The following is a 16,400-nucleotide window of genomic DNA, read 5'->3' as shown; positions in this document are numbered from 1 at the left end:
TAAACGAGCTAAGATTGAGATAGCTCAGGCTTGAGACATGTTTGACTTGCTCAAAATTATTCTATTTGAAGTTGGCTCAAGTTTGTAATTGCTAGTGAACAATGTGTTTGTATTCGACTTGATTTACATAATCTAATTTGTGTTTGACATGTGTTCTACTCAGTATTGACTCATTTAAATTAATTAGAAAAATTGATGTGAGTGTTGGATTTAAATATGCTTAATTTCGATTAATAAAAAACATAGAAGTTCATAGGCACTTAAGCTGATTTGATTTAAACTTAAATACAAATACATATAATATATTATTATATAAATAATATATATAATTTCCTTGCTTTATGCTAAAATGAGCCAAGCACAATCAAAGAAACAACTATTTGTGTATAACCTGTTTATAATTCAGACTTAAGATAATTTATTTGTGCTCGGATTGCTTGCTTGCTTAACAAATGATTCAAACAAAAGCTAGTTAACAAGATGAGCATATTTATTTGTGAACAACCCAGCCCTACTGTTCGACAAATGACACCCAACACGAGGACAAGTAGTTGAATGATTAATATAGAGTAGGGTGGTATTAAAATTGTAACTACAGGATACTACAATGATTTCTGGGTTTTATACTTGGTAGTTTCCTTTCATACATGCCAACAAGGAAGAGTTGGCTTTCTATTTCTAAAAAAATTGTTTCAAAAAGTTCGATCATAAATTGATGGGAACTCTATAAGTGATAAATAAAATTTGATTTAAATTATATATCTATCACATGGTTGGAACATACACTTAAGAAAATCTATGGTTAGAGAAAATAACATTATAGATATATAAATTTAATTAAATATTTATATTAACTATCACTGTAAAACTATCTAGTTAATTAATAAGTATTCAAACCTGAAATAAAATCATGTGTATTTTTATACAATTGTAAGGGCATTTTTTGCTTTTATGATATTTTGCTTAAAGTTTTGTTTAATAAATTAATAAGAAATTTTTTTTCTTGAGATAATAATGGCAACGCCTCATTGCAAGATGCATCGAACTAATTAAAACATAAAATTAAAATGTTGGTACCATAACATTCTTTCTTAGCAATGGGGAGCAATAATATATGAACCACAATGCTACATCCTCAATGTCACAATGCAACCACAAGAAAGAGTTACAGCTCACAAATTGAGAGTATGGAACCACACTACAGTCATGTCATATTGTTATATCAGCACTACAGTCATGTCATATTGTTATATCAGCAGCGCTGCATTGCCATGTCATAGCACTACCATACAACAACCCAACATTGCAATTATTAAATTATATAGTGGACGAAAGGGACTGAGTAAGTGGGATTGGAAGAGTAGTGATGTTGTCTAACAATGAAAGGGTAAGAGAGGAGTGTAGAGTGTGTAGTAAGACTTATTGTGTTTGTTTGAAGTGAGAGCCAGTTAAGTGAAAGTGTGTAAGAGGAATGATGTGTGATATGTGCGAGTAAATGAGGTTATGTGCATAAATAGTCTTCAAAGCTTAACCTTCGTGCATTCTCATTCACTTCTTTGTATCTTTAGAAATATTTTTTTTAGTTGATGGATGATAATTATAAACATGTTTTGTAAACTAGCTTTTTGAATTAATGTTACTTTTGAGTGATTATAATTCGGCACATATAGTTAGAATAATTTCCAGTAAAAGTTATTTTTTTTAATCTTTATCTACATGTATTGATATTTTGGCTAATGAATGTTAAAATAAGTTTTAATCTAGCAATACTTCTTATTTGATAAAAGATAATTATAAACTATGTTGTGTATACTAGTTGTTTTAATTAATGTTACCTTTCAGTGATTATAATTCTTCACATATAGTTAGAATAACTTTTAAATTTAAAATTATTTTATTACGCTTTATCTTCATTTAAGAATATTTTGGTTTAATTTATGTTAAAATAAGTTTTAATATAGTTATTTCGATGAAAAAAAAAAAGTTGAAAATTAGGGTTAACAAATATTTTATCTGAAGATATAAAATATAAGTTTTAAAAAATTATAGTTTGAGGAGGCTAGTGAATCCTAGAGGTATTTAAGTGATTTATCCTAACTTAAACTGTAAGATAATGCCTTGATTTTTCCTCGGGAGCTCGGTTCCTGACTCGTCGCCGTCACCGTGTGTTGTTCTGTCATTGTGAGGAGTCGTCAACTTGTCTACCCTTTTATAACCCTTTTTTTCGAATAACTCTCTATAAAGTCATATGGGCGATCTGGAGAAGGGACAAATCGAAGGGCTAAGTCATACAACGATGAATACAAACAAAAGTGCATGATGAATTGTTGTAAACTAGATTTCACATAGATAACACCAAAGTGTATGTTCGAGGTGAAATCGTCTCAAAAAACCTTTGGAAGCACACCCGTGAAGACCATGTGAAAGCAACCTACAGCCAGAGATTTATGTTTTTGTATCTATTCCGGGGGCTCGCACACCTACAGCCAGAGATTTATGTTTTTGTATCTATTCTGGGGGCTCGCACCTTCCTATAAGGGCAAACCCTTATAGTTAATTACATTTTAAGCAACCAAGACTACTTAAGAAAACTCTCGATTAAGGTTGTGATCTGTCCTCAAAGGTTTGGCTTTGTCATTTTTTAAGGAAGGAATCCTAATATCATATCCCAAAGGGTAAAGGATGCTTGAAAGTTCAGTGGAACCATAATAAGATCCCAAACTATCCTAATATTTTTCTGTCATTTTGAAGGGTGACTTTAGTATTCACTCCTAATGTTTTATTAGGATATTTAAGACTTATGTTGCATGATATACAATCATGAAGAAGCCTAAAAGTGAGGATTTACATTATAACAAGATAATCAACCTAGGATTTAAAGGCCACCAAAGGAGGTAATGTTACGAATCTGAATTTATATTATCTATACTTTAATAGTTTAGTTGAGGTTCATCATTTATTTGGTGTTGCAAGTAGTTCAATGATTGACCATAACAACCCTGCAAAATAGAGTTAATACACCATATTTACATGCAAAGTAAATCTTGGGTGGTGTTTTGTCGTCCCTGCAAAATTGAGTTAACACATTCATAATAAACCTATTGTAGCATTTCATGTGTGTTCTTCTTATTTGTTTTATTTTTGTTTCTTTTTTATTTAGGACAACCTAATCATGATGCTCATGGCTTTCCATCAACCAGGGGTTGTCAGGTTCCCTAATATACTTGTTCTGGAGCGGCGATCAAGCCTACTCGGACTGAAAGATTCTTGTCAGTAACCATGGTTTGTGTCATCCAAGAGATCTTTATAGACCCGAGTAGCAACGTTTAAGTTGTGTTTGGTGATCTTTATTCATTAGGGTTCTATTTGAGGTTTAATGTCTTTTTTCAATTTCAGGGGTTGAAAATTTTAGGTTGTTTGAGACTTCTTTTCCAATTAGATTTTGTTATTTTAGGTTTTATTTTGGTGTTCGAAATGACCAGGTGAAGATCACATGGTGTCATCCTCCCTAAATCGTTGGGGTTTGCAGTTTATTAGCGATAAGTGACTAAAAGTGCTTGGTTATCAGTCATGGGTTGCTTCCTCCAAAATGCTTTCTCAAATGAGGTTGCATTTTTATGGTTGAAGTTTATGTTTTAGCTATTTTTAGGGTGCATTTTATGCATTGTCTTTTATGTTCATTTGACATCTCAGTCCAAGGCATCCCCGATAGGCGTTAAGTGTGCTTTTTTTCACTTATCAAAAGTCAAACCTCCATAACTCCAGGCTATTTGAGTTTGAGTTGAGTTAAGTGAAATTGTCCAAAATTTGGTTTAGGTTGGCTAACCCAAGTTGGGTCGATCTGATCCAAAACAGGTTTCTGGTCAGATTGAGTTAACGCATTTTAGAATAGGTTGCCTCAGGTTGGTTTTGACCAAGCTTGGTTCAGTTAGCCCGAATTTGGTAGGGTTTAGTTTGAGCGGATTTGGTTCTAATCGAGTTAGGTCGGGTCGACCCTAGGTTGTGTTCATGTTGGTTTAGGTTAACCGCAGTTCTATTGGGTTGACCTAGATTGTTTAAGTTAATTTGGGATCAAGCCTAAGTCAGTTTGGGTTGATTTGAGCTAACTCAGGCTAGGCCGGGTTACTTTGGTGGAGTCAGACTTGAATTGGATTTTGGTTAAGTCAGGTCTAAGTTGGGTTAGACTTGAGTTGGACTGTGGTTAAGTTAAGTCTAGGGATAAACTTGAGTTGGATTGTGGTCAACTCAAGTCTAAGTTGAGTTAGACTTGACTTGGATTAAGTTTTAAGCCAACTCAAGTTTGGTCAGATTGACCTTGGTTGTTTTAGTTTATTTAGGTTAACCTAAGTTAGGTCTGGTTAGCCCTAGATGTTTCAGTTAGTTTGGGGTAACTCAAGTTAAGTTCGGTTACCTTTGTGTGGTTTAAGTTGATTAGAGTTAACTAGAGTTAGTTCTAGTTGATCCGAGGTATTTTTGTTAATTTGGGTTAACCTGAGTTAGGTCAGGTTGACCTAAGGTGTTCGAGTTGACCTGGGTTTGTTTAAGTTTATTTAGGTTAACAAAAATTAAGTTGGGTTGACTCGACATTTTAAGGTTATTTGGGTCAACCTGATTTATGTTGGGATCGGGCCAGATTGAGTTTGAATTAGTTTGGGTTCACCTAAGCTTAGTTGGGTTAGCCCTATTGAGTTTGAATTGATTTTGGTTCACTGAGTTAGTTCGAGTTGACTTGGTGTTTTAGGTTAGTTCGGGTTAACCCAAGTTTGATCGGGTCGACATAGATTGCTTAAGTTGATTTGAACTAACACTAGTTGGGTTAGGTTATATAGATTTGTTTTAAGTTAGTTCGGGCTAACCCGAGTTAAGTCAGGTTATCTAAAGTTGTTTAGGTTGATTTGGGTTACCCAAGTTAGGTCGGGTTGACTCAAGTTGTTTAAGTTGGCTTGAGTGATATCACAATTTGATGCACTTGCTTTGTATATATCTTCTTTAATTTCAGTCTTTGGCAATGGTGCTAAAAACTTGATACCACGATTTAATGGGTTAAACTGGTGGTTCATCCGTTTCGGCGCTAAGGCGCCAGATTTAGCATTTATACGTCCTGCTCTCGAGTAACTAGTGCTTAGGCGCCAGGTTTTTGTGCCTAAGTGCTAGCGCTCGATGTTTTTAATTTTCAATTTTTTAACTTTTTACATGTGAGCACCTCACACCAAAGGTTTTCAGACCCTAATTTGTTCGATTCTACAACATTTTGATTAGTTTATTATCTTCCAAACTTCTTCCAACTTTCATTTGCACAAGTACCCGAATCGTAAATACAAACCAATCCAACAATTCAAGCACATTAACACCACATATCAAACTCACAAACTTAACATAAACACACTAACATCAACATCAATTCGATACATACTAACAAACTTCAATCCTACATAATCAGATCAGCGGATATAGAAAAATAAGCACAATAACTTACTATTATACATACACACTGACACCTACAGATTAGAGTTCAACTCTAAGTCAAACACACATGATTATCATATTTTCAACACATAACACCCACTACTCATAATCATTAACATAATCTTCCTCTACAATCATATTCATCGGTTGGTGATGGACAAACAGGTTATAAAATGAAAAGTGAGGAAATTATTTTGCAGACTTATCTTCGATCCAATTGTTCTTTTGATGCATCCTTATTTTTGCTTCTTGGAAATTTGTAGGATGATAAAACTGAAGCTTCTTCTACTAGTCCAGATGGTTAAATTGATAAGAGATGTTGCTAATTTTGGTCTGAATACTTGCCATTTCCTCTTCATTCTTCTTGATCTTTTATGCAATACCTTCAATGCTAACCACAACAAATCCATTGCAGTAAGTCTAGGCATCTTTGTTGATGAATTTATTTCTATCAAAAACTCCATTGTTATTGCTCTTCATAGTTCTTGACACCAAAGTCTCAAGGGGAGTTGATTCTTGCACTCTTCTTTCCCTCCTCCCAAATACTCTCAAACGCCTAGATAATGAAGTCTTATGATCATCAAGCAGGTTTATGGTGGTTTTAAAGGGAAGAAGTGGGTTCAAACTGCAATGGGACATTTTTTCAAGCTGTTCCTCCTAGGCGCCAGATTTCGACGCTTAGGCACCGAACATATCATAAACTGGCGCGCCAAGTTTTGGTTCCCAGAAGTCAGTGCTCAAATAAGCACCGCTTTGCCTTAGATCCAATTAATAAGTCCCAACCTCATCTTGATAAATAAATTAGAGTTTCAAGCTTCCTCTTATCATGTATATCTAAATATAACAACAATAAATAACAAAAAATTAATCCACACATATAATCATGAATTGCCTCCCACAAAGCGCTTAGTTTAACTTCGTTATATCGACGTTTCCAATGTTTACTCTTGTTGACCCAACATCAGGACTTCATCATATATAGGCTAGTTTCCACTCAAGTAAGGTTTCAATCTATCTGTTTACTTTAAATATTCTTTCAGTTTTTGGATATTTAATATCCACAACACCATATGGATAGACTTTTATTACAACAAATTGCCCCAACCACTTAGACTTAAGTTTTCTGAGAAATTATTTCAATCTAGTACTATATAGTAAAATTCTTGTCCATGTTAAAATTTTTTTCTTAAAATCTTTCGATCATGCCAAATTTTCTTTTTTTCCTTATAAATTTTTGCATTCTTGACCAGACCCGCAATAACGCAGCTATTTAGTTTCCTGGCCAAAAAATTGACCCAATTTTTTTACGTGACTAGTGTGCAAAATAGATATGTTATAAAATTTAAAATTTGATTTACATTTCACACACTATAGGTTCTACGCAAGTATACGTATCATTTCAAGTAATATAGAGCTTTCTTTAAAACCAGAGTATCAATCCCAAAGAGAAGCGGGGTAAGAAATTTCTTAGGCTAATTCTAATCTACTACTGTCAGATCTTAGTTTAGAATTTTTGAAAATTTTGTATCATTTCAAGTAATATAGAGCTTTCTTTAAAACCAGAGTATCAATCCCAAAGAGAAGCGGGGTAAGAAATTTCTTAGGCTAATTCTAATCTACTACTGTCAGATCTTAGTTTAGAATTTTTGAAAATTTTGATTTTACTCTAAAATTAAAGTTAACTAAATTAAATAAAAACCTAATATGAGGAGGATGAATGAATTTCTGAAAACTTTTTTATAATCAAAATCTCTTTCACCTTGCAATGAGATCATAATCAGTGTAGGAATCAATTGTTAAAGGTTAAAATGTAGTTAACATTTGTTTGTTTGGTAGTGTGGATGCTTGTCTCTTATTGGATTGGGTGGCCTTTTAGTAGTCAGACTGCCCTTCAATCAATTGGTAGTCCTTCGGTCGTTCGCCGTGGCCTTTTAGTAGTCAGACTGCCCTTCAATCAATCGGTAGTCCTTCGGTCGTTCGCCAGTCCTTCGGTCAGTTGGCTATTGATTTGTTGATGGTCTTCAACCTGTCACATTCATAATGCCTTGTAATTATTCATCCATAATTTGGACCATTAGATTGTCTCGAGATTTATGCAGACCTTTTTTTAGGTTTACGCAAATAAATTAATTAAGTTATGATAACTATAAAAACCCTTTAATGCATAAAACAAATTTAAAACATATTTTTTAATAGTAATTTCAAATTTTTTTTCAAGAAAGTTCCAACCGTCCAAAACTAACGTTTAGTGCAGCATTGTTGCGCGTGACGACGTGATGTGTTCTCTATCATATTTAATGGTGAGGAGCCTCCATCAAGTCATGACCTTCTTTCAATTGCACGAATTGATAATTCAGACTTCTCCTTTTATCATTAGTGCACCTCTCTTTCTTTCTCGACGTTCGAGTACTGTCCATCCATTTCCTGGCACATGTAATGTCCAGCGTTGATTAGGACACATTCATATTTTGTATTTCGTTTTCATGCATCAAATTAAAAACATAAAAGATAATTTGGATATTTTCAGACCATCACTGATGGAGAATTCTTTCAGCTTATTCAGCAGCATGATTTGTTTTAGTTGGAGATCAAAACTGTAGATTTATGTTTGGTGTGCATTTAATTGATACATTGATCGATTGAGAATGAAATTTATATTTTCAGAAATAAGTATTTTTCTTAACTTATTTTCAATTGGAAATTGATTCCTTTATTTTATAGAGTGCTGAGGATGCTTGTGAAATTCGAAAACCAGAACCTTTTTAATCCCAATAAATGCAGTTTTTATGACTCAATAAATGATAAGCTGCGAATCTATGATTGCGAAAGCAATTAAAGATCAAGTTTGCGTGGTTTAAGTAAAGAATAATATGAAAGAGCAACTGGATTAAATAAGATAACCTAGTGATTGGGGCAATGGAGTAAATGACAATTGAATAGACCATTCAGCTTATATCTCTATCAATCTTGAGAAATCATCCTTCAGAATCAACCCTTACGCAAGGTCCACTTTTTAAACCCACAAAGAAATCACACGAGACAGAAATCAAAGCTAAAATTATGGAAACTAATAAATTTTTTTTGTGAAAATTACATAGCACAAAACTCTTAAGGATTTACCAATCTCACCCCAAAGTTTCATTTTTATACACATAGCACTTTACCTATGGACGAAAAGATATACTTAGCAGTTGAAAGGTGATAATAAATGATACTTTCCATATAATATTTGTAATTATAAGAGTTTTGGTGTGAAATAGATAAATATGAAAGTTTTGGGTGCCATATATATTAACAGGTCTTAGAAACAATAAAAATATGATTCATACGATGATATCGCAAAATCATTTAGATCTGAAGATACAAATAAATTTAGGTTAATAAATTCATACTAAAAAAATAACGAAAGACCACAATAACCATTGACTTAGATTTTGTATTTCTCCCCAAAACAATAACAAATAAAGGCACGACAAGCAAATAACACCATTAACAAATAGTTATCTTCTTCCAATAAAGTTATTTTAACAAAATAATTCTAAAAATAAATTGTGAGGAAATTTTAAGAATATGATACATAATAACTTAATATGTAATAAAATCTACAGCCATCGTTTGAAAATGACAATGGTATTATAGAAAAATAGATAAACTTGAAAACCACCCATATTGTAGCTCTAACCAAAAATGAATTCTAGCACTTAAGTTTAACAAATGGTAGAGTCATACATATCGAAGCACACAAGTTTCTCGCATAGTAATCAAAAACCAATCTCACCACAAACTCCCATAATATAAAGATAACGATCAACACCAATCATTTTAAACCGCTAAAACTAAAAGTTCCAATAACAAAAATATAGCCTATTCATATTAAGTATATATTAAAATTTACCCATGACATCTTTCTAGGGTTCAAAGAATGTGTTTAAGAAGAAAATCTAATGGTCAAGCTATTGTGGAATAGCAAGGGACTAATGCTATGCCAGTTGGATGGCGTTGGAAGGGGATAAGTGACGTTCAGGGACTGTCTCAGCTTAAATCACAAAGGGAACCACAAAACAATGATGTACGAAGGACAAAGAGATTAACCACATGCGCATACACAAGAAACAAACATACCACTTGCGAAATGAAGATGATACATTACTCTTAAGGGCGAAAACAAAGGATGCAATCTATATAAAAAAAAAACAAAATCAAGCACAATACTTCCAAATAGCAAAAAGAATAACTCATAAGTAGGTCCCTAAAAGAAAATATTTCTAAATAGAAATAAGGAAATATAAAATAAGTAAGAAATGAATAAGAATCCAATAGAGTAAGTGCCAATCAGACAAGAATTGTTCAATTAGTCCAGCGATCATGGGAGTTTACATATGGAGAATCGCAGAAGGTTAATGTATTATAGAACCACGATTGCTTCACACCAGAGAGTCTAATCTCTTACATAATTCTCACTGACTAGAAGAGGCTTCATCTGCTTCTTCTCATAAAACACCTGGATCTCACTATCTAATGTTCTTTCCCATAAAACACTTTAAAATATTTCTTATGTCACAATTCACCTCTTTTGTTTAGCTATTTATCTATGGTTTCACAAGTAAAATGAATTGAAACTTAATATTGAGCTTACTACATAGGCACTTTCATAATTAGCTAAAAAAAATCATCTTTATGTAGAGAGATGGCATGTTGGACCTCCCTTGATAATGAAACCCTAGGAGGAGGACTATGCATTCAAAAATTTTAAAGTCCTCTTAGCAAAGGCTATCTTGTGCTTGCTATTGGATCCTTAAACTGATTAACATCCTAGACAACCAATGTTAGCCAAGTTGGAGCTCCCCTCAAGGCCTGCAAAAAAGATAATTCATAACACCACGTCCTTAAACACTATATGATTGTCTTTTACCTCAGACCTTTTTATGTTTTTTGTATAATTTGCTTCCCATATTTGTTGCAACAACCAAACAACAAAGGATGGCCTACTTAATGTGAGAGGCACCTATAAGTACCAAGTCAAATCATACTTCTTCTTGGAAATTATCTCTAATAGATAAATTCTTCAGAAATCTTTTATCAACATTTATCTTAATAACATTATTTAACTAAGTCAAGGATTAGGATTGAGAATGATTATGATTTGTAAGTTAATCTATTCACCATCTTTGTGGATGCCATATTTTCATAATTACCTCCATCTATAATAAGAATGTACCTGTCTCCCTTCATGTTAAAATGAGTATGAAATATGTCATGATGATGCAAATATTATTTTCTTTTGGTCCTAGTCTGAAGGGCATCTTAGATTACAAATATCTCTCCACCACCAGCTGGGAACAAGGACTCCTCCATTGAATCTTGACCTCTTATAGCATCTCCTATGTCAATGTTAATGTCTTCTTCTGCTCTCAACTTAATGAAATAGGCTATCCTCTTGTTGGATTATCAAACACAACAAGCCAAAAAACATGACACTTCATGAACTTTAAATGTGGGATGAGTTAGAGGTTCTAGTGTGCTCCACCTTTTCTCCACATTGATTATTTTCTTGTCAATGGGATTGACTTGGGTGCTTCACTATGTTTTCTCTTACTCGTTGATTTGATTGTTGATCCCTATTTGAAGAGTGATGTGGAATGGATAATGTTGTATTGTCTCTCCACTTTTGAGTCTATGTTTTGGATATCCTATAAAATCCATTAAAGCTATAATTGTACTACATTGTCAGTGGGCAGTCTTGATCCCCATATATCAAGCTATAATGTTTCCTCAGGCTTCATTAATTCACATTTTAACATAAGAAGCACAAACTAAGCTGTGTGCTCCTTTACATATGCATTTTTTTATTTTAAATGGTGAAATCTCAAGAACACATCCTAACTATAATGTACGTATAGGTACTTCCACTATATTTTATCTTTCATCCCGGATCATAGAGGATTTTATTTATTCTCTCATGTTAGCATAGGTGCTTCAAATTTTGACTCGATTGAGACACACACTTCATTAACTTAATAGTGGTTAATTTTACATACCCTTCTTTTAAGTAAAACACCCATATATTGAAAGACATGTTTCTCTATCTGAAGCCATTCAATAAAGTATTCCAAATCCATGGAACCTTTAAAATCCATTAAATTCATATTTAATCATCATGACTCTCCTCTGATATTCAATGCCAAATTATCTAGTTATTGATTTTTCATAACAATTAATTTCATGGAGAAAAGGTTTTACTTCCTACTATCAATCTAGTGACTTGTCCTTATGAATATTGGTGACCAAAAAGTGCTACCTTCTCTCAAATGAAAAAAAAATTAGTACGGTTAGTGAATATTTTACTGAATTTCCTCCAGATGGATCTCTTGAACACCTGGTAGAGAATTTTTCATTGGAAGCATATCGTCTAATTCCTATAATGTAAGTATTAACGTAAAATAAATTGTTGGTTAAAGTTAGGATTAGGTTTAAAGCTAAGTGAGAGTGATGTAGGAGGAATATTTTTTTTCTGAGTCAAATGTGCATGAGTTCTTAGGGTTTTGGTAACATGTGTTTGGGTAGCTTTTTGGTTGAAATAGGGAAGTTAGTTCTTTAAAATTTACAATTTGAACTAGGAATTATAATAGGAACATATGAGATATTATGTTATTAAATTAATTGTAGGAATTTTAAATTCCAAAAAAATTAGAGTTTGATAGGCTCTGATACTAGATGACACCATTCTAAGGTTTTTATATAATTTTTAGAAACCAGATATGATGGGGAGATGGTTGTGGAATTGCAAGCGACTAATGATACATGTGTTGGACAACTATTGTAAGGGGACAATTAACATGGCTATGGTTCTCTCTGTAGAAAATTGTTTGGAGAATCATGAAATGGTTATGTATGTATGGCAAGAAGAATCAACACATACAACTGCATAAGCATTAGAAACAACATTTGTAGAATAAAAAAGATAAAACATTCAATAGGGCATAAACTAAAGAATTCAATTTTCAACAAACACATAACCAATAAAATCATTAAAATAGTGAAAATAAATGCTCATAAATTTGTCCATAATAGAAAATGTCTCTAAATATAAATAAGAAAATTGGATCAAAACTCTTTATATGGCCCCCCAATAATCACGAGAGTTTCACGTAAGGTAAAACTGTAGATGGTAAGAACCTAGGAAGCCTAACTCCAGTGTATTTGGTGCAAGGAAGAAAATCACTAAGAATATATATTAGATTTAACCAACTTTTAGAATTTAGAGTAACAAAGTCATATAATCATCGTCAATATTAAAGCACAAGATGCTTGAAATAATATTAACTCATTAGGCTAATCAAAAATATACTTCAACCATCAGAATGATGCTTATTTAAAATGTCTTAACCAAATATTCAGTCATATTTATAAATAGTTTAAGTTGATAAAAAATCTTCATGTTTTCATTTTTCACCTACTTTTATCTCACCTAAAACATGATATTTGTTTAAATTGAATTTCCATGTTTTTTTATTGTTACTATTTTTATTTTTGTAGTGAAGGCTTCATTCTTCCTTCCCATTATGTATTTTCATACCAAAATGTTAAGGCTTAGAGTTAGACCATCGAGTAGTGGTTGATTTAGTATTATAAGGCTTTAAAAATTTTATAAGGATGTGAGTTGTTTGATACACAAAAAAATATATGCATTTTTAGACCCATATTTTATACTCATTTTTGGTGATATTGCACATTAACGGAAGATATTTTTATGTTTTATTGCAGGTTGTTGAATTTTAGGACATAAAGCAAAAAGAAAGCATAAAGCAAAAATGAAGCAAATTTGGAGCAAAAATGAAGAAGTTGAAATTTGTTCAGCGCCGTTTGACAGAGAGGATGAATTTAATTACAATACACTGGTGTCGACGGTGCCAGAATGGGCGCCGACGGCGTCAATGTCGGTTCAGCCCCGATTTCTAGAAGATTCGATGAATTTGGACGCATTTTGAAGAGTTTTTGGAGGCACATATTGGAGAACCGACTCTAGGCTTTAATTGGGGCCAAAATCGATCAGAAAAGAGACTCTTCCTGCCATTTAGTGTCCATTGTTCTTATAATTTTTCCTTCTACACATCACACATTCTTCCATTTTTCATTCCACAACCATTTAGTGTCCATTGTTCTTATAATTTAAAATTTTGTGGTGAGGTTAAGTGTGAAATCTTCTCTAAGACTGTTGGAGAAGGAGAAAAGTGAGAGATTTCTTCTTCCTTCATTTTCTAGAAGAGGCTACAAGGGATTTGCTTTGAGAAAGAGTTTCAAATAAGTGTTGTATGAACTTTTTTTTATATATAAAATTTGTGTTTTGTTGTATCCTTCTCATGAAGTATGAGTAGTTTACTTTATCTTTCTCCCTACTCTGAGATATGGTGAAATGAATAGATAATTTGGATATGCCAATATTGAAATATAAAATAAATTGTGATGATTTAGAGACTAAACCAGAGATTAGGCTGGGAGGATACTGGCTCTCACTCTAGAGCTCCCACTTCCCTTCCCCTGAAATCATTATAAAATAAATTGTGATAAAGTGGGAGGATAGCAAATCTCAGGTTCAGATAAGATATCACCATCACTTATTAAGAAAACACATCAGTTAGAATCCCGCCAAATGATGGTTTCATGAGTAACTGACACAATGTGGACGTCGGTTAATACTTTTTTTAACTGATGGCATAAGACATTGACAATGATTTAAACCTTTGAAAAAAAACTTTACTGTTAATAAGCGATAGCATTTTCTATGATTAAGTTGTCACAAATAATCCAAATTATAAGCCATCATTACACTGTCAGAAAATGGAATATTTTTTGTGACACAAATGTAGATCATTGGTTTTAGCGCTTTTTCTTGTAGTGATGACTCATAAGAAAGATGGCTTTGTCCCCATGGGTATGGGTTATATGTTCTTATTTAGTGAAAGTAAATGTATATGACTACTATATTTCATTTTGTAGGTTTATGTTTTCTATTTGTAAGAATTTTATTTATTTATTTATAGTTAAAAAATAGGTATAAGTCCTATGAGATTAAAATTAATGAATATAATCCATTCAACATCTGATGATATCTCGTGATGCGTGGAAGTACCACAAGGATGAACGTGAAGAAGAATAATAACATAAAAAAGAAGACTCATGAATCGATCTCTTTGTCTTATAAGGACAAATTATAAAAAAGGCAAAGTGTTGCTACTTTTCTCACTTTTCATTTGGGATTATTATGGTAGTAGGCCACACTTGTCAGCCTTTTTTATTACATCTTTTACTTGTGCTTTTCTTGGGCTTCTATTTTATTTTGTACAAAATGTTCTAAATTTTTAACTAAACATGAGAACACTTTTTTGACAAAGTTATACTAATTTTTTTCCTTCTAAGATATTCTTAGATTGAAATGCATTATTTCAATCTTAAAAAAATAAGACCTAAGATAACAAATCAAGTTCATGGGTACTCTTCATGACCAGGATAACTAAAACATGGATCAAGTAGTGAGTCTCACTAAATCTTCTTATAATAAACAACAATTTTACTTAGCTTATATTTGCATGTGATTATACCACCTGATTTTAAGAGATTAAGGCTCCATTTGGGGTGGCTTATTTAGTACGGTGCATTTTGAATATGCACACAGTACCATTTGGGTAATATGCATTTTGGTAGCTTATTCAAAAAGTTGAGTTTTCAAACCACTAAAATCATTATTTTCAAACTATTCTTGGCTAGGTGCAGTGATGTTTGTTTCATTCCATAGTTGGTTTGTAATATGCAAAGTTCCATTGCATACTAAATCTTAGCCTTGAAATTCTAAAGCAAAATTTTAGGATAGTTTGAAGTGTTATCAATTTTCTCAATACTTTATGCTTTTTACCTTCCTTCTCATGGAAATTATAGCATTTATCAAAATTTGTTCAAAGTTTCAGCTAATCTTGCATGAATCTCTAGAATGAATATTTATGAAAAAATACTTTCAATTATATAAAAAAATAAAACACATTGTTATAATCAAGTGTTTTCTTTGAAGGTGACCTCTCCATGGGTATAATTAATTATAGACACTCACCCTTATAGATAACTTATATCATAAAATAAAATAATTTTATCCTCTTTAAATAAAGTAGAGAAAAACTATCAGACAATGTAGAATCTGAGTTCTATGAATGTTAATTTTTTGATGGCATAACTACAGAATATCCATCACTTATTGATGCACCAAAAAGATATGCATTTTTAGACCAATATTTTATACTCATTTTTTGTGATACTGCGCTTTAAAAGAAGATATTTTCAAGTTTTATTGCAAGTTGATGATTTTTAGCACTTGAAGCAAAAATGAAGCAAAAAAGATGGAATTTGGAGTCAAAATGGCGTTTTGGAAGAAAAACTTAGCACCTACGGCACTAGCATGAAGGAGTCCAGAACAGCGGGACTGGGCACCGATAGTGCTATTTGAAAGAGAGCATAAGCAATAAATTGGACCACGGGCGCCGACAGTGCCATCGTGGGTGCCGACGTCGCCAATGTCGGTGCTGAGCAAATTTCTAGAAGATTCGATGAATTTGGACGCTTTTTGAAGAGTTATTGGATACAACTCTTAGAAAACCAACATTATGCTTTTTTTAGAGTGAAAATTGTTCAGAGAAATAGTGGGGCAAGTGTGTTATTGAGTTTTCATGAGTGTTCCATTGTGTGTATTGTTGAGAGTGGTGAGTCTAAGTTTCATTTCTCCTAAGAGTTGTTAGAGAGGGAGAGAAGTAAGAGATTTCTTCTTCCCTACATCTTTGAAGAGAAAATCAAGAGTCTTGTAAAAAGAGAAAGAGTCCAAGAGAGGCTACAAAGGATTTTCTTTGAGAAAGAGTTAAAAATAGGTAGTTTTTGTTTATTATTATTGTATA

Source organism: Phalaenopsis equestris, unplaced genomic scaffold (genome assembly GCF_001263595.1).
Source record: "Phalaenopsis equestris unplaced genomic scaffold, ASM126359v1 Scaffold228635, whole genome shotgun sequence".
NCBI lineage: Eukaryota > Viridiplantae > Streptophyta > Magnoliopsida > Asparagales > Orchidaceae > Phalaenopsis > Phalaenopsis equestris.
The sequence above is the reverse complement of the archived record's forward strand: the minus strand, read 5'-3'. Positions refer to the sequence as shown.